Source organism: Bidens hawaiensis, unplaced genomic scaffold (genome assembly GCF_021521415.1).
Source record: "Bidens hawaiensis isolate Kalapana, Puna unplaced genomic scaffold, B.hawaiensis_p1.1 tig00043662_1, whole genome shotgun sequence".
Taxonomy (NCBI): Eukaryota; Viridiplantae; Streptophyta; class Magnoliopsida; order Asterales; family Asteraceae; genus Bidens; species Bidens hawaiensis.
In genome coordinates, this window is record NW_027497750.1 from 38,887 (window position 1) to 59,377 (window position 20,491).

At 35.1% G+C, this 20,491-nt stretch overlaps 1 pseudogene across 1 annotated transcript; it reads right to left on the reverse strand.

Annotated features, from left to right (window-relative positions):
- Window positions 1–51: 51 nt before the first annotated feature.
- LOC143594469 (omega-3 fatty acid desaturase, chloroplastic-like) lies at window positions 52–2,721 on the reverse strand (annotated as a pseudogene). The gene is made up of 8 exons (XR_013146335.1): window positions 2,213–2,721; window positions 1,540–1,629; window positions 1,396–1,462; window positions 1,200–1,292; window positions 917–1,101; window positions 728–804; window positions 489–626; window positions 52–399 (listed from the first exon to the last, which is right to left on the reverse strand). The product of XR_013146335.1 is annotated as an omega-3 fatty acid desaturase, chloroplastic-like (transcript).
- Between the last annotated feature and the right edge of the window lie 17,770 nt (window positions 2,722–20,491).

Genomic DNA, 20,491 nt, shown 5'->3' on the forward strand with positions numbered 1-20,491 from the left:
TCTTTCATGAACGCGGTAAAATCTGCTCAATATTGATCATAATCCATCAAATAACATGAATAATTGATGTTAGATTTATACTAAATATGACATGACACCAATGTCATATGTTTTGACTCAAAATGTTACAAAAAATATGGTTCACATTGTCTGGTTCTAATGTGTCCCTTTAATATGATGCATACACAGATGTATTGTACAAACTCTTGATTGATTCACTATCTCAAGTCACCCTTGAGCTTTGGGTCGGTTTGGTAATATACAACGTCCCCTTTGATCACTAACGTAATGATCTTTCTTCATGCTACTTGCAAGAAGCCCGAGTAAGTGGAATGGAAGCGGTTTTGATTTCTCTGGTTCCCGGTAGTATTTCCCAAACACGGGCTTAGCGGCTTTGGTCTACATGTAAAAATTTAGAATCACTATTATTACTTGTTAGAAATGATATAAAATTGTGAAAATTTATGTTAACTTAGAAAAATACTTACAGCCTCTACTAGGTGATAGTGTGGGATTTGAGGGAAACGATGATGTATAACATGTGTTCCTATGTCATGATGGATGTTGTTAATCCATCCGTAGTCGCGATCAAGTGTCATTAGGCCGCCTCTTAGGTAACTCCATTCCTGTACGACGATATCAAATGATCAGTCTTGTAAGACTGAAACAAAATGTGACCAAAATCGAGTGTTCTTTTCATAGCATTAAAGTCGGGTCAGTTTCAAACCTTGCCACGGTACCATGGGAGTTTGTCTTCATGACCATGATGATGCAAGTTACTAAATCCAGCCACATGACAAAACCCTATATTCAATTGTAGATTTGCAGAAAACGTTTTAACGGATAATCAATTTTAAACAGAGAACTGCGTGTAAATGTTGTAATAATCAAAAGTTGTGCTAGGAAAATAACTAACCAAATAGGGGATGCCATAGAGTTTAAGTACTTGAAGAGGCCCTAAGACAAATGACAAACCCGCAAGCAAGGCAGCCATGGCTGACCAACAAACTGTTGAGGTGATCACATCGGTTTTTTCATTAGCCGAAACAAATCGCTGCCCGGGTGAAAATGAGACCCCTTTTTTCCTGGGCTTCGGCTCCACTGTCATTTGTAACCCGAAGCAATAATTAGTAAAACGGAACAAACAAAACAGGATCGATTTGAATAGCGAATCACTCAAAAAGAGCCCAACGACTCACCAGATAGAAAGGGAATGCAAGCATACGGAAAGGCAGAGTAAACCTCAACAACCGAGTAGCCGTGTCCAAACTTTTATAAATATTCTCAGATAACTAAAATAATCAAATTTACATAAATTAGAATCTTGTTACATTAAGCTAAATCTGATATTATGGTCCAAATTTGTGGGGGTAAAACTAGCGCTTATAGACTCACCGGATGCCAAGATTCATCGTTCTCAACGTGCCCGCGGTTCTGATGGTGAGTTCTATGGCTAATTCTCCTGTAATCACAATCTTGGTTGTTAAACTGTTTAATTAAAAAGTTGTGTAAAGAAAAATGGAAGAATATGTTACATACCATCCATGGTAAGGTACAAGTATGGAAGAATGAAGAAGATGGCCAACTACACCATTGAGTTTTGCATTATTAGAAAAGCTTCCATGGCCACTGTACAATCAAAGCAATCATTAAATGAATTAGGGGTGAGAAAAGACCAATTAACCGAACCAGAATAAAAAATCCCAACAAAACCAAACCAAAATAACTTATCGAAACTAATAACTGACAGTTCGGTTTTGTTTTCTTCAATAACCGAAAGTTACGGTTCGGTTATGTCTCGCTCCAAAACCGGATTGCATCAAACCAAACTTCAAAACCCAACCGAACACTACCGAAGCTGTTTGAGTGTTTGTTAATGAATTTGTGATTTAAATTCAATTTTTTGGGGCCAAAAGTTTCATAGACAATTTCATTAATAAAGGTTTAAAAAAAAAATTGGGCCAAAAGTTTTAGGCCCAAATTCACTATTTTTTTTTTCAGTTTTCTTTATGCACTAAATATAAAGCCTAAATGTAGAACTGAAAAACAACCGATAACCAAACCTATTCTCTAAAAAACCAAAAATCGAAACCAGAAACCAAACGCTTTTCTAAAACTGAAAAACCAAAAGTTTGGTTTTGGTTCGGTTTGACCAAATGATGACATCTTTATAGACAGAATCAAAGTGTTTTTTTAAGGTTTAGTCAATTACCAATCATGACCAAGAACAAACAAAGCCCAAACATTGTTCCTTGAGCAAACCAATACAAAGGCCAAACCACCATACTATTAGCATAAGCCGCCACCGCCGGCCAACCCAAGTACCACCGCAACATCTCTAACCACATAACTCATGGACCGCCACGGGTCCTTAACCCAGCAATATTTCGGGATGGCAGCTCGAATATCAGCCAATGTGAAACGTGGTGGTGCCCCCGGGTTGAACCCACTGACATCAATAGACTCAGACCCATTGACCACCTTTTCATCTTTCTCAATAAAATGATGAACACCCACCGGTGCACTCACTTTGATCGGCCGAAGCTCTGACCGTGATGAAGTGATCGAATTCGGGTAACCGGAAATAGAGGTTCTTGTTATTGAGTTAGAATAGAGTTTAGGGAGTGGTTTGAAACCGCATTGTGATGATAATAATAATCTGGTGGCCATTGGAGATATGATCTAGTTAAGGTGTTATGATGCATATATATAGGCGTGGATGTATATATATGTATATGAGCGTGTGTGTAATTAAGTGTTTCTTCCCACTTTCCTTAATCTTTTGACTTGCTTTTGATGGTTCCGTTTTGGTTTGGTTGTTGGTGTGAAAAAGAGAAACGTGACTTTTATGTAATAAATATGATCCATAGTTTAATATAAATGGAATAAAGTACGCTATTCTTCAACTTGTGATAATTAAGTTGTTAATTATAGTATTTTTTTATTAACTTGTTTAATCTTAACTTTATAATCTTATATTCCATGTTGTTTAGCACAAGCCAGGTTTAGCTATAATGTTTGGGTGACGCGTCTTTGGTCCTCAGTGACGACCCATTAAATTTACTTACGAATTACATATGTGTTGGGTCAAGTAAATATAAAATGATGATGATAATATTACATGACTCGATTTTAATATAATTTAAATAATATACAATACAAGTCTTTAAAAAATCATTACCGTGTCATTGACAAAGTATTTTCAAAGGTTTGTATAGCTCTAAGGCCATGTAGAGTGGGCGTCGATTTAGGCGAATTTTGGGCGCAAACACCACCCTCCCCCGCGAAAAGGGGCGGGGTCTTTTTCTCGCCCAGCATGTCTGTTGTTTTGTTTGTTTATATTATTACATTATATATGTGTGTGTAAGAATATATATATATATATGTATATATATATATATATGTATATATATATATATATGTATATATATATATATGTATATATATATATATATGTATATATATATATATATTATATTACTATTTGTAGCCCCTACACCATTACACTCCAAAAACAAAAACCCACTCTTTGCTGATTGGGCGCCACATGACGCAAAACGCCTCAATTTGTAGCCCCTCCGCTACACATAGCCTAACTGAAGAATAATCAATAATATTTTAATTAAATAAGTAGTTAGTCAATTATGCTTTGAAATTCCTTAATCAAATAACGAGTAAAATTAAACATTTAGAGAAAGTAAAATCTAAATACTTAATTAAAGTTTTATGTGCTGAAACCAAGAGCAAACAAAGAAAATTGAAAATTGTGAACTCTAAGAAAAAAATTTTTTAATGGAAACTAGTGTATTACCCGGACGTGTTGTACCGTGCAGGTCGGTAAAATAAGAGCGGTGGTAAAACTCAAGCGTTGTCGGCCCCTGTTTTGAGACGGCAAGTTAACGCAAATTAAGTCAGTTTTGGTTACGTGCATTATGGTATCGAAACTAAAACAAAAAATAAGACAAAAACAATATAACAACTGTGGTGAACCAATACGGTGGCGTCGGTCACTAAAACACGGATGTTGGTAGAACCCGAGCATTTTCGATCCGACCTGGCGATGAGTCTACGAAAATTTGGTTGGTCTCCGTCAAGTTCGTTACGGTACCGAAACTAAAACAAAACGATAAAAACAAAAACAAAATTGGAATTCGGTCGTTTTTTATTACGTTCGTTACGGTACCAAAACTAAAACAAAATCGGATGATCGAATTCGGTCGGTTTCACTTAACAACACAACCATCTGACCCACACCAAAGTTAATATTGAAAGACAACCATTCTCACATATACCAAAAACATAAATAACAAACTTAAAACTAAAACAAAAAAGAGACACCTAATGTCTGCACCATCAGAGATTTGAACTTGGGTCTCAAAGAGACCAAACAATTGACCTATTCAAGACAACAACCCAACCAACACCAAGGATTATGAAAAGAGAGAAAACCATGCAATATATATACACAAACAAAATTAACATTCTCTGACACCAAAGTTCTCAATTATACTAATTAGATAATTTGCTTATAGTGCCCTGCTCCCTAAAAGAATTAAATGTAAGACCCCGGTCCATGTGCCCTACTTGGACGTTGGATTTACTCATAAACACAGTTCTAAATATCATAGTTAATTTAATCTTTTCGCGGAATAAATAAATGTCAACCATTCATTACATAAGTCTTAAATTAAAACAATATAAAACATGTCTTTTAGTTCAAACATTATTAGCTAAGTCTTCGGAAGCCAGCTTCTTTATTCGCTTGCCATGTGTCCCTCTTCAAGCCAGATGTCTCATCCTACTCACCTGCGTGCATACTGAAAGTCAGCTATGCTGAGTGAGTTCTAGTTAATCAGGCAACATACATTTATACACTAACTTTCATATACGCACCCAAAGATACATATTATATCAGTGTTTTAAAAACCAGTTCAAACCGGCCGATTGAACCGGATTTTGCACAGTAAGCCGGTATTTTTGAACGGTTTGCTAAAATATCGTACCAGCGGTTTTTGTCTAAAATACCGGTTTTTACCGGCAAACCGGTTTTAAGCCCGAAAAATTTTTGATATTTGTGGCCCATATTTTATTCAAAATTACTTCTAAGCTAACAATTTTTATAAAATTGATTGCTTTTACATTATTTTTTGAATATAGATTAACTTTTGAATTATTTTTTGTTATATGAATCATTTAGTTTTTGGTTATTTTTTAATAGAAGTTATATTTATAGAAAATTATAAGGTAAACTATTCAATCGGTTGAACCTCCCGGTATAACCCGGTTCAACCGGTTGTACCCTTTTTTAGCTCAACCGGTACAAGTAAAAGACCGGTTTTTAAAACATTGTATTATATACTTTACATGTTACCTTTCTTTCGTACATTCATACACTAATACATTCATACATATATTTTTTTATACCATCACACTTTCATACTGTCATACTACATGCAAAACTATCTTTACCATCTCAGATATTAGTAGGGTCTGGTTCATTTCTTTTCTATCTTAGATATTATTTGGGTCTGGTCCCTCATGTCTCAGATATTATTAGGGTCTGGTCCCTTCTATCTTAGATATTATTAGGGTCTGATCACTTCTTTCCATACAACCATATATACGTTTCTTTACATACACATTTCATTATATACTTTCATACATACTATTAACCTCTTACATATATCGTTCATACGCATTCACATATCATAAGGTAAGTGTATTAACTATTCACATTGAGTATGAGCACAACCCCGAAAACATAACAAGGAAAAGGTGCTAGAAACTCACCTGAACTCGGTTCCTTTCAGAGTTAATGGTAACTCCTTTCTTTAACTGGTCACGGCTAACTGTATAACAATTACACGTATCAATTAACTATTACTACCTAAATCGAATTTCTAGTTTAATATATTCCTCAACGAACGGGGGTCCGGGGGCATCAAGGTCTAGGGGCGGCAGCCCCTAGCAGGGTCCAAGGGGCAGAGCCCCTAGCCGGGGTCGAGCTGCCAGGTCAGCTTGGATAACTTTTATTTCCATTAACGGTCCTTAACAAAAGTTCCATTAAAATTCTTAAATAAATATTTTATTCGCTATCCCATTCGTTATAACGAATGGCCTTTGGTTATGCCTCATTCGTTATCACATTCGTGATGTTGAATGAGTAACGAATGAATTAGGTCATTCGTGATTTCTTTGAGACGAATGAAAGGCTCATTCATTACAGGAGCACATGAATGCATCTATAACGAATGGTTTGATTCCTTGTCTCCTTATGGCGAATGAATGGATAACGAATGAATAAGGTCATTCGTGACTTCCGTAGGACGAATGGAAGGCTCATTCGTTACCGGAACATGCGAATGTGTCCTATTCGCTATGATTGTTTAACGATTGAACAATCATTCGCTAATTCATAACGAATGGATATCAGTCTTATCCAAACTTTGACTCAAGTGTCAAAGTCAAAATCGATAAGAACAATCAACAACACCAGATCTGCAATTATCCTTCAAATCACGATCAAACAATACAATTTTGGTATCATTGAACTCGGAATCACAGCGCATACTAACCCTAATCCACCAAACATCCAAACATTGTGTTTAAATGGTGCGTTTGATCATTGTTTAAACCTGGTTCTTTAAGCTAACAATTAACCATCAAACGTTAACGAATTTCATTTAGAATCACTACGTTTGATTAGTCTTTATCATTTGTACAGATCTAGGAATCCTAAAAGAGCCAAACAAGTATCTCGTTATAAAACGTACCTTTAAACGAATCAGTTTTTACGATCAAGTCTTGATGTAGATTTTGTTCGTCACCACGTTCTAGCACCAACGAGCTCGAGTCTTTTCCTTCAGATCTGGGTTCGGGATATAGAAGGGTGTTTTTGAGGGTGTATGGAGGCTAAGGATAAGAATGAGGGTTTTAGGGTTTAAGGAGGTTTAAGGGGTTTAGGGGTTTATATACCTTTAAGCCCATGGACCTAAGGCCCATTACCATCTCTTATTCCATCTTTTAAGGTCCAAGCCCACACTCTAATATTTTATTTAATCTTTGACTGTAAGGCCCCGATCCCGCTAGCCCTACTTTAACGTTGGATTTACTCGTAAACACAGTTCAACAAATCAGAGTTCATTAAAAACTTTCGCGGAAACGTTAACTTAAATCATTCGATACAAAACATTAATCTTTTCATTAAAATCATAACATAAAACGTTATATTTAAAACATTGTTTCTTCCATCTTCAGATGCCAGCCGTTCAATCCATGCTATGTGCCCTCCTCAAGCTAGCTCATTAAACATATTCACCTGCGTGCATACTAAAAGTCAGCTACGCTGAGTGAGTTCTAGTTAATCAGGCGACATACAATACATACACATATAATACGTACATACATATCCAAGATACATACCATACTTAACCAGTTACCCTACTACCATACATACATACATACATACAGTCACCAACCTCAGTCTACCAAGAGTACGTTCATAGTCCGCCGTCTATACCTATACTCAAGGCCGTGAACACGTAAAAGGTCCGCAGTCCTTACCTATGTTCACTAATTATGGTATGTGCAAGGTCCGCAGTCCTTCCCTATACCATCATATATTAACAACACGTGCAAGATCCTTATTCCTTCCCTATGTTGCAACCTAAACCATAGCACGTACGAAGTCCGCAGTCCTCCCCTATGCTACCACAACACAAATACAACACGTATAAGGTTCACAGTCCTTTCCTATGCTGATGCCTATCTACAATACGTATAAGGTCCGCAGTCCTTATCTACGTTCTCATCTATCGTCTACAACACGTATAAGGCCCACCGTCCCTATCTACGTTTACATCTATCACCTATATCACGTATAGGCCCGCAGTCCTTAACTACGCCATCACCTGCCAAGTCTATGTCTAACATAAGTTAGAGAGATTCGCCATGCTAACTTACTACGTCGGACGTAGAACTCACATACCAGTCCTGTACATGTATACACATATTTCACATATACCAAAATTACATTATAGCATAAGAACACTCTAGGCGTTCTTTACATTATTCATTTAACAATTAGATGTTCATACATCATCCATACGTTACATATAACATTCATACCTTTATCTCTAACCGGACAGTACGCGCAATATCCGAAGATCGTTCGCGTGCCGACAAGCAATCATTCATGCCTATCACATTTATATCATGTATGGCATAAACTTTATCACTTAAGGTAAGTGTATTAACTAATCACATAGAGTATGCACTCAGCCCCAAAAACATAACAAGGAATGGGGCTAGAAACTCACCTGAACTTGGTTAACATTTACTCATTCTTTAGCTGTGCACGACTAACTGTATAACAATTACACATATCAATTAACTATTATTATCCATATCCCGTTTCTAGTCTATTTACAACCCTCAACGAACGGGGTTCCGGGGGCAGCGCCCCTGGCAGCGGGGTCTAGGGGCGGCAGCCCCTAGCAGGGTCCAAGGGGCAGAGCCCCTAGCTGGGGTCGAGCTGCCAGGTCAGCTTGGAAAATTTTTATTTCTATTAATTGTCTTATCACATTTTCCGTCACGATTTTAAATTATCATCTAATTCGCTATCACATTTTCTATAATGAATTAAGCCTAATTCGTTATCAGATCACAGTCTAATTCATTATCTAGCATATCATCTGGTTCGTTATACAGCTTCGTTGTCCTGATTCGTTAGCTGATTCGTTATTCTAGTTCGTTATATTCATAACGAATTGGACCTTTATAACGAACTGAACCCTTAACGAACTGGCGTTCATTCGTGAGTTCTTCCTTAACGAACTACTTAACGAATTGGAGCTTCTTCGTTACTTATCCTTAACGAATGATTTAACGAACTGCTTCTAGTTCGTTACTTCATCTTCACGAAATGGATTAACGAATTGCCTTCTAGTTCGTTAAGTCACCGCTAACGAACTAGGGTTAGGTCAGAATGTCAGGGAACATTCTCTGACATCCTTACCTCGTACACCCAACTCCGGCGCCGCCTTTCCTGCGCTGCCTTCACCGAAAAACCGGGATCTCGCCGGAAAGCGAGATCTCGCACGTTTCACCACCGTTTTCATCGTTTTTCGTCCCGTTCGATCTAGATCTGAGCTAGGGTGATTCCTAAGCTCATCTTAGGTTCAGTTTATACCCGATTCCACCCGGATCTCGTGACTTCAACGGTTTAACGGTGTCGGCTCTTCGTTTCATGACTTCAACGGTTTAAGTAAGCGGATGTAACATCCCCCAAAATTTTAATCCAAATTTGACAACTTAGGAAAGTTGAGGGATCAAAAATAATATCAAGGCAAGACATGAGAAAATATTAAATAAGGAATTATAAGAAAAATAAGGAAATAAAAATATTTCCTAAGTTAAGTTTATTTACATGAAAGAAACTCCATCCCACATTGGAAGATGTAAGAAAGTGGAAGCATTCCACTAATGTATAAATAAGGAAGATGGAATCCATCCCACATGGAAAGTGGTAAAAAAATGGAAGCTATTTATAAGGAAGAGATTTTCCATAGTAATATTCTTTTATGAATATCATGCACCAAGTAGCACTATTAGAGGGTGCGTAGCACCCGACGCGCACGCGCCCGCGCTCGGGATCGGGCGAGGACGAGGACGGCGACGGCGACGGCGACGGCGACGGCGACGGTGAAGGGCGTTGGGCGCAATGTGGCGCTTTAATGGCGCACTTTGCACTTCGCACGCTCGCATCGCCGCGAGCCGCCTTAGTATTTTTGGACAACAAGAATTAGCCTAAAAATGACAAGCTATCAAAGACGAGGGGCTAAAAATGAAAAATAATATTCAGGAACCCATCGCGCTACGCGATGAGTCCAAGAAGACGGCCATCGTGTATTGCGATGGGCCGTGATGACGCATCAACACGTGTCACACTCTGGTGACACGTGTCAGTATGACAGGACACGTGTCAGACCACGTGTCGACACGTGGCAGGCGTGTCAGGCCACGTGGCGACACGTGGCAACGCCTGATGACATGTGTCATCGCGATACGCGATGAACACGAGAAAGGACCCTATCGCGTATCGCGATAGGATCCAGTTTTGGCTATAAATAGGGAGGCTCACGGCATTTTCACACACACATTTACTCTCTCTCTCTCTCTAGAAATTACACTCTCTCTACCTCGGTTTGCGTGCCGAACATCGTTTTGCATGCCACCGACTCGACAAATCATCACCTCGTAATCCGTGCCAAATACCCGGTGTTTCCTTGAAGTGCGTGCCATCCAAAAATAACCCGACGTTCCGCCTCGAAGTACGTGCACGACCCGGCGATCGAACATTGCCTCGATTTGCGTGCCAAGGAAGGTGGATCAAGAACGCCTCGATAAACGTGCGTATAGAGTAGAAGTTCTGCCCATATAAACTTAGGAATATCTAAACTCCGAATACCGTGCGAGGTAAGGAGTTCTGCCTAAGTTATTATTTTATTATTATAAATAGCTTAGACCATAGTCGAGGGTATAGCCCGAACCTTGATTACGATTAAGAATAAAATAACTTTTCTTAAGCAAAGGTTATAATTAAAATATAGTTTCTTCTTGATTAAGAAACGTAAGCAAGTTTATTCAAGAGATATAATTGAATAGTATTTCTTTATTGTTAAGAAATATAATATTATAAAGTAATGTTTCTTCTTGAAGAAGAAACATCGTGTGTAAATGATAAACAAACAAAGGGACTAAAGGTCCAAATGTTTTGAATAAACAAATGCTTTTACCAAGGTTAAAGCTATACAAAACAGACTAAAGGTCTAAAGCTAGATCGATGATCTAGTTATTTATACAAATGTTATTCTCGTACTATAGGTCCGAGGTAACAAAACAAGAAGAAGAGAACATAAAACAGGAATCAGTATCAGAAACTGATTATAAACAGACAAGGTGAATACGCCCCCAAACCTTTTATAATGAGTCTGAATGTCTTACGAATCCTTAAAACTTTGTGTACAATAATAAGAAACTGACACTCTGATTAAGAGTATACATGTGTCTGGATCCAAACATACATGGTGACTCGGCATTTCCTCGAGGCCATGCATATCATCAACATGCCTCTGAAGGTCTACGGGACTGTTCAGAGAAATGAGATTGTGTATATAATTAATTGTACATGGTACTTAGGGTAATTTGATCCCAATGTAGTTGGGTTCCTAATTAGTAGTCACAAAGGTATTATTTTTGGTTTCACAAAGGTATTGAAAAGAGATTTTAGAGTCAGCGTTATTCACCAGCTTTGTGCTGACGTATTTTTCCCCCATGTTACAAGGAAACAAGAAAGGTTAGACTATGGAAGCAAAGAGGAATAGAAGATTGGAGTTATAATCATTAGATGCTATCTGATGGCTCAGATATTTTATTTCAAAATATTATAAAAGAAATATGTTTTCAAAAGAAATGTATTTGAAACATTGAACGGGTATTTAAACCCGAGAGTTTAATAAGTTTTCAAAGTAATAATATTTTATTAAAGACTTCCGCTGAAATAAAACCCACAACTCTGATTTATTTACAAAACAGGTACCAACTTATGGTCACACGCTTAGGCCCTAAAGTGGGGTGTGACAACGGAATTTCTTTTATTTATTTTTCTCAAAAGTAGGATGTTACATTAAACCAATGAGATAACAGACAGTGAGTCTCGACGAGTATACCTAAAACTCAAAATATTTAAAACGGGTATATTTAAAGTCTTATGGGTATTCGGTTGGGCATGAGATTAGTTTTATGGTTTTTGCAGGTATTGGACGAGTATTAGATTAGGTCATAGTGGCATACCTACATTGATCATCCGAAACCACATACCCGTTAACCCGAATATATATATCCAATTCATAAACCTGAAATTTTAATGTTTATTTTACTTTTTATTAACCCTTATCTAATAATGCTTCATTTTAGTATGTTCATTTTCTTCTCAAATTTGTATATAATGATATTTTTTATATTTTTTATACGAAGTATATACACAAAATTATATACCAATTATAATGCTATAATTTAGTTATAATGACGTTTATATGTATGAAGTGTATCATATTTTAATTTGTAATAATATATAAATAAAAAATCATACAATAACTATAATGGTAAAAAATACGTACTTGGACTCCTTCAATTTTTTATTTTACAAATTAATGGGTATGCTCGATATCCGACGAGTATTTCCAGACAAATATCTAATGAGTATTGTTTCGGGTATGAGACATAGTTTTATGGCGAGTAAGGAACTGGAATTTACTATACCCGGTCTGAACCCGGCCCATTGTCATCCATAGTTAGGGTTTATTTTTTATATGTTTTTTGAACAACATAGATACATTAAATAAAAAGTTTGACAAGGAGTCAAACAAAAAAAATTACGTCAAAAGGAGAGAGTCTTTTTGCCACTCATCCGAAGCAAACTTATATTTTTTATTCCTACTAGAATACCAAATGAAAAAAAATAAATTATCGAATAAAAAATTTCTCTACTTCAAATCTCTTTTAGCTGACAGAGTAACATATTCATGAATCTCTAGATAGCCCATCAATTCGTGAAACAAACATACTCAATAACTTTTTTCCGTTTAATAAAAAATGACGAGGAGTCTAATAAACTCATCATCATTTTTGGCCAAACTCCAATAAGAAACTCCATTTCAAGCTAGCCCGCAACAAGTCTCCAAATCTTTAAGGCAACAAAGCAATCACCAAACAAGTGATATATGGTTTCGGGCTCGAATGACAAATCGGGAAACCAATAGACTCGATATCAATGCGTAATTTGCTCAAGTTTCATTTAGTTGGGATTCAATCCTGCAGAACACGCCACACACAAATATGAACCTTAAGGGGATCAGATTATTCCATTTAGTTTAAGATGGTATACAGAGTAACGTACATCGATCAATGTGTCCCCATGAAACTTTAATCGTGAACGCCGAATCGCCATCTATCTGGACCAGCCGAAAACTAAAAATCAACAATAATATCAATCAACTTGTTTAGCCGATGATGCTCAATACCACCTTTAGGAGGTCCTCTCCAAGCCAAATTCCAACCCCGACCGTTTTTTCGAACGGCGATTAACAGTCGTTGTCAATTTCAACATAGGCGATTAAATCTTGACTCAAGTGTTCATGTGTAACATCCTGTTTTCTCGTTTCGGTTAATAAAATGAAAACATGAGTTATTATGAGTCGGGCTAGTGTTGAGTCAATTGGGTATGGGTTATGGACTTGGATCAAGAAGGAAAGACCTGGGCTTAAGCCCAGGATCCATAATATATAAACCTTAATTACTAATTAATTCATTCATTTACACATATTTCATACACCACCCAAAACACAAACTTAAGCTCTCTCCCTAGTTTCTCTCTTTTCTCTAGCCGAACCAAGAAGGAAAACCGACCCTGATCCAAGGTAATGATAATATGATATTGTATGAACTCAAACCCGTTAGATTTAGTCACGAAATGATGAGCCGACACCTTTAAACCATTAAATTCGCGAGATCCGGGTGGAATCGGGTATGAACCAAGCATAACATGAGCCTAGGGGTCACCCTAGCTCAGATCTGGATCGAACGGGACGAAAACGGTGAAAAACGAGTCAGATCTCGTTTTTCCGGTGAAGCCGCAGTTTTCCAGCCACGACGGCACCGGAAAGGCGGCGGGTACGAGGTTGATATGTCAGAGAATGTTTATGAAATTCTCTGACCTAACCCTAATTCGTTAACGGGGAGTTAACGAACTAGAGGTAATTCGTCAAGTGATTCGTTAACGAAAGCATAACGAACTAGCCCTAGTTCGTATCCAAATTCATTAAGGAAAAGTTAACGAATTAACCCCAATTCGTTATGACCATTCGTTAGAAGAAGATAACGAACTAGAAGGTTCAGTTCGTTACAGAAGGGTCATTCACTATGAAGTTCAATTCGTCAAAGGACCAGTTCGTTATAAGTTCCAATTCGTCAAAGGACCAGTTCGTTATAACAGTCAATTCGTTATAAATTAACGAATGGGTTATTCGTTATGAACCCGATTCGCTAAAAACCAAGTAACGAACTAGAAGTTTGATAAATGACAGAAGAGTCCCTGGACATAGCAAAAGAATGATTTAATTAAAAAATAGCCTTGAACCTTATTAATTTATAGAAGATACCTTAAAGGATTGAGATGTTAACAATAAAATATTATCATGAAATCCTAATGGAAAATGTGTTAAGACAGTTAATGAAAATATTTTTTTTCCAAACTGACCTAGCAGCTTAAACACAGCAAAGGGCTCTGCCCCTTGGACCCCGCTAGGGGCTGCCGCCCCTAGAACCTTGCTGCCAGGGGCGCTGCCCCCAGACCCCCGTTCTTTGAGGGTAATAGTTAAACTAGAAACACGATATGGGTAGTGATAGTTACATTGATACGTGTAATTGTTATATAGTTAGTCGTGCACATCTCAAGAAAGAATAACCATAAACGGTGAACGTAACCGAGTTCAGGTGAGTTTCTAGCCCCATCTCCTTGTTATGTTTTCGGGGCTGTGTTCGTACTCGATGTGATAGTTAATACACTTACCTTAAATGTTAAGTGTATGCCATATATGATTTATGCGATAGTTATTATGTTATGAATGTGAAGGAAATATTGTCGGTACGTGAACGATCTTCGGATATTGCACGTATTGACAAGGGAGGTATGTATATGAAAGATGAATGTGTATGACAGATATATGTACAACATATGAGTATGTATAAATGATTAAAGAAAAGTATATGTATGTTAGGGTATGTAAAGACAGTATGTACGAAGATGAAGAAATAAGGGATCAAACCCTAATAATATCTGAGATAGAGAAGAGAGGGATCAGACCCTAATATTATCTGAGATATAGAAGAAAAGAGGGATCAGAACCTAATAATATCTGAGATAGACAAGAAAGGGATCAGACCCTAATAATATCTGAGATAGACAAGAAATGGATCAGACCCTAATAATATCTGAGATAGACAAGGAAAGAGGGATCAGACCCTAATAATATCTGAGATAGAAAATGATAGTAACCATATAGTATGAAAGTAATACAGTATGAACGTATGTATGAAATTATGTAATGAAAGTAAATTAGTAAGTAATTATTATGAATCTTCGGATGCATAATGGAAGGTAAGTATACGTATTGTATGTTGTATGATTAACTAGAACTCACTCAGTGTAGCTGACTTTTAGTATGCACGCATGTGAGTATGATGAGACAGCTGGCGTGAGCAGGACACATGGCAGAAGAATAAGAGTCTGGCATCTGAAAACTTGTTATGTTTCATAATTAATGTTTTGATTTTGAAAGACAAGATGAATGTTTTAAGACATGTTATGAATTATTACTGTAATGTTATGAAAATTTTATATTTAGCGTAAAGTTTTAGTTAACTCCGATATTTAGAACTGTGCTTATGAGTAAATCCAACTTTAAAATGAGGCACCGGGAACGGGGCCTTACATCATGTCCCCAACCAGACATCCTTCCATAGTTGGGGTTTAGTTTCCTTTTTTTTTTCCTCGACATGCTCTGGTTCTATGAGAAATATTATATACATACTTGAAGAAACTTTCAAAGTATCTACCTATACTAATAAAAAAACATAATTCTGGACACATGACATGCTGAGGTTAATTGTTACTATCAGATTTCCGCAAAAATCACTTCTCTTTTATTGATGGAAAAGTGAAAAAATTTATTGGTTCTAAATATAGTATTGATTATAAATTCAACATGTCGTATTAACTGGTCAATCACCATTGATTGAATTACTAATGCATAAATAATATTCTAAACATACTTAATATAAAAATATTGATATATATATTATTTAAAATTGAAATGTATATATAAAAGAGTTTATGTTTAAAGAGTAAATTAGCATTCAATTTTTTGAAATATCTTCATATTGAAGAAAACTATAATAATTTTTTTTTACAAATATTGAGTCTTAAATATCATAGAAAAATTTTCCATTTATATTTACTATAAGACTATTGTGATAGTTGAACAACAATGTGTTTATAAGGACAACATGAAAGTTGTTCAAAAATGAAAATCTGGTGTCCTTTTTGTCTATCGTTGAGTATGGAATGTATAACACTTTTGTGATAGATTTTAGCTACATCTTTCACATTGAAATGCCTCATTGTTTTAAATGTTGCTTCCAGTGGCATTGATTCATTATTGAATACCGATGGTAGAACAACCCATTCTCGATTTAAAATTCAAATATATTTGATGATATAAAACGACTATTTTTGTAATACATTTTTTTACATAATATAAAAAGACTTAATTATCTTTCTTTATTTGTTTTATTATTCATTATAATTTATACATTAATTTATCCCGTGTAATACACGGGTTTCTAAAGCTAGTTATATATATACCTAAACCAAAATAATAAATCCTAGAGAGAACTACATTTTGTGTCCTTGTGAATTGGGGACGACACCAAGTTGAGTCCCTCTAAAAACATTTGTACATTGCTACGATTTGCATAAAGCTCCTGCACGTTGCGCATAAAGCTCATGTACATTAAAATTATATATATATATATATATATATATATATATAGGATTAGTATCGTTACAGAACTCTTAAATTATTTAAGAACTTGAAGGAACCCTTAAAAATTAACGTTTTTTATAAATTTTTTTGTATGTTAGTTTTATTTGAGTGTAGTTTTATCACTTTTTATATCTATAATTACTATTACAATTATGAAAATTAGTTTTTACACATATCTAAACTTTTTTCTGCATATATGTAAATTTGTTATATATATATATATATAGGGTTAGTATCATTTGAGATCTCCAAAAAAGTTAAGAACTTCTAGGAACTCATAAGAAACAAACATTTTTTTAATTTTTTTTTATATATTAACATTGTTTAAGACTAGTTTTATCATATTTTATATAAATTTTTTTGATTACATATATTAATCACAAGTTTACATATATGTAAAATTTATGTACTAACAAATTTATATATGTGTCAAATAAAACATAGATGTGTATAAAAACTAATTTTCAAATTTGTAATTGTAGATATAGATATAAACAATGATAAAACTAATCTCAAAGAACATTAACATACAAATTTTTTTATAAAAAACGTTAGTTTCCAAAGGTTCCTTCAAGTTCTTAAATAATTTTACAGTTCTGTAATGATACTCATATATATATATATATATATATATATATATATATATATATATATATTGTGACGTGTTCTTTTCATACTCAATTTATATTGAGAACCTTGAGAACTCGATTTATCTTCTCTGTGTCCTCGTTTCCACAGGATGTCGAACCCCAAGTTCGGCCAAGCCCTAAACACCACCCTCATACGAAATTAAAGGTGGGTTGTGGCGATAACGCCGAGTCCGGCTACACATGAAATTATATTAATCAAAGTGATATTTACTAAAATGATCAAGCCGATCGAAAATTATCGCATTAACCAATTATATTTTACTTGTAATAGACTCCATTTGGACGGTGGTGTTGATGGTAAACAACATTTCGTAGTGTGGTGGTGGTCAGGATTGAGGAGATTCAAAGGTGTACTGTCACACCTGATTTAGGGGTTAGGCGTGTGACCGTTAGTTGGTACATGTTTTGTAAATATATAAGAGTCGCGGATTGTTTTAGCAGGAGACTTATTTTATAATAAAGTATTTGTTCATTTTGAAAATTCTCGGGAATGAAAACCCGAGCGCTTGATCTACAAAATATTGTTTCATTCGAATACAAATTTATGAAATATTTAAACTAAGCTGTCTCCATATAGCGAGCGTCTAAATCCATTAATGACTCTAATTCCTTGCTATTGATGCTTAATTTAATTTCTTGAAATGTGAAGGAAAAATACGCCAGTTATATGCTGGTGAAACGTTGACTTTAAAAATATTTAACAAATTTTTAAATGTCAAGATAGTTTTATTGAATACTACCATACACACATAATTCAAAGGTTCCCCGAGCCATGTAGCCCTTTTGGAGAACTAGTTATGACTGACATTTAGCATTCCTTCTTGGTATTATATTTGGATCGAGACACATATGTAATTGGTCTAGGTTGCTTTTATTTTCAATCTTGTATGTTAGAGATCACGTAATCTAATGAATGTTTGACTAACTCTTTGAAACAAACTGCATGTTCGTCCCATCGAGTAATAATTCTTTCGACTGTTTGTAAAGGTTTAACGCATTCACATTTGTTCTTATCAGTTTTTTGTACTGATTTTTGTTTGTGCGTTACCTTGAACTTATAGTACGAGAATAACTTTTGTAAATATCTAGATCGAATAATCTAGTTTTAGACCTTTAGTATTGTTATATACTTAACCGTGTATATATTTGCAACTGCAAGTAAACTATAACTTTTTCATATATAAACAAAACACCACACAATTGTTTAAATCAGTTTTAAACGAAAAGTACCCATTGAAAGAAAACAAAATTTCACTATTGTTTTTATTTTTTTTTTGGTTCACACCCACAAAGGATCTAACTACTAAAAACAGAATAAATATGTATGATTTGTTATTTAGGTCTAAAGAGTTTAACCAAAACAAAAGTTCACCACCAAATGCATTATTATTTGTGTTGGAAAGGCAACCCACACCATTTCATGTGGTTGACCTCCTCAGCGAAAAGAAAAGGTCACATCAAAATAGCCAGTCATAGATTTTAGAAACAAGTCGTGTCTTTAGAAGTGGTTACTATGGCGATGCAAAATGGGTGCCGGTTATGAAGAAAATTAACCAATAAAAAAATGGGCCCAAGCTAATTTTATATATTTTGTAATAGCATTTGGAATCACCCTTAATACTCAGACGAATCCTGACACGGGATGCCAACATTCCATACTAATTTTGATCGTTCAAACCTGACCCACCCATGAACGCCATCAGTGATGAAACCCATCACCGGTGGAAGATCCCCTTGAGTTAGGTTTCTTACCTCCATGCAATTGGACAAGAAGATCAACTACAACTAATTTTATAATAATAAATTGTTTTTGGGTATAAACTTCATAAACACTTTTATATGATGATTTACCAATGCCAAGTAGGCGTCTTTTGCCGTCCGCGAGAGACCATTGGATTGTTGTTTGTGTTCATGCCGTGCTTGGGCCTTGGTGTGAGCCAGGGTTAGGTTTTATTTTTTACGTTTTGTTTTGAAGAAGAATATAACTAAAGACTAAAAAAAATATGAAAACTGGAATGAACAAAGTTGGCGGGAAAACAAGAACCCATAAGACTTTCTCTTGAGCATTTTCTTTTATTTTATGTATTAGTTAAAACAGTTTTAATTAAAATGAAAAAATATTTGTTTACTAACATATTGAATTATAAATAACAAATTACTTAATGTTATTAATTGTATGGCACCAAAAAAATTATAACAAAATGTAAATGTGGTGATAATGTGGAAATATAAGCATATTTGTGAATGATGATAGATTGGGGAAATGCGTGTTTTTGAATGATAAGATGGATTGATAATGTGAAGACAGACAAAGACGATTTTAGATGTTAGAGCATCTACAACAACAAACTCATACAAACCGACACATCATCGCCACATCAGATGCCAAACTTATTTTAAAAACCTTAACTTTCTTCCACAACAACAAACCTCCACAAACCTTATTAAAAATATTAAATATGTATGCATATGTACATGTATATATAGTATGTGTGTGTATAGGAGGGGAGGGACCCACTATACAAGTTTGAAGCATGTTTGCAGCCATGGACTTTGTTTTCTTGGACTTAGCACCACAATAGGGGTATTTTGAGAACTTGATAAATTGTAAGAACTTTAAGAACTCAATTTGAACCACATATTTAATTAAATGATATGAAATATGTGGCTGAGATTAAATTTAATTAAAAATGAATCATGAAAGAGAATAAATATTTTTATGATTACACAAGTTTAAATATTAGTTAATATGTATAAAAAGTCGATTCGGTGTGTAAAAATATACTGTAATTTTTTGTACATTACTTACACTTACATATTACACATGTGTAAAAAAATTCAAAAAAAAAAAATTGTTACGTTGAGTTCTTTCGAGTTCTTAAAACTCAAAGCGGTTCCCAAAAAAATCAATTATATATATATATATATATATTCTTGTGGATATATATCATTATTTCTCTAAAATAAAAATAATCATAATCATTTTAGAGTAAAATAATAAGTGATTAATGTCAACTGAATAATAACACTTGTTAAGTAATTTGAGTTGAGTGTGTTTAAAACATAACTAAAATCAATTGGTTCTAATGTGTGACCATAATTGATGTGGATTACAAGCAATGCTAACATATAATGTGTTTAGAGCATCCAAATCAAACATTGAGTACCAGGAATATG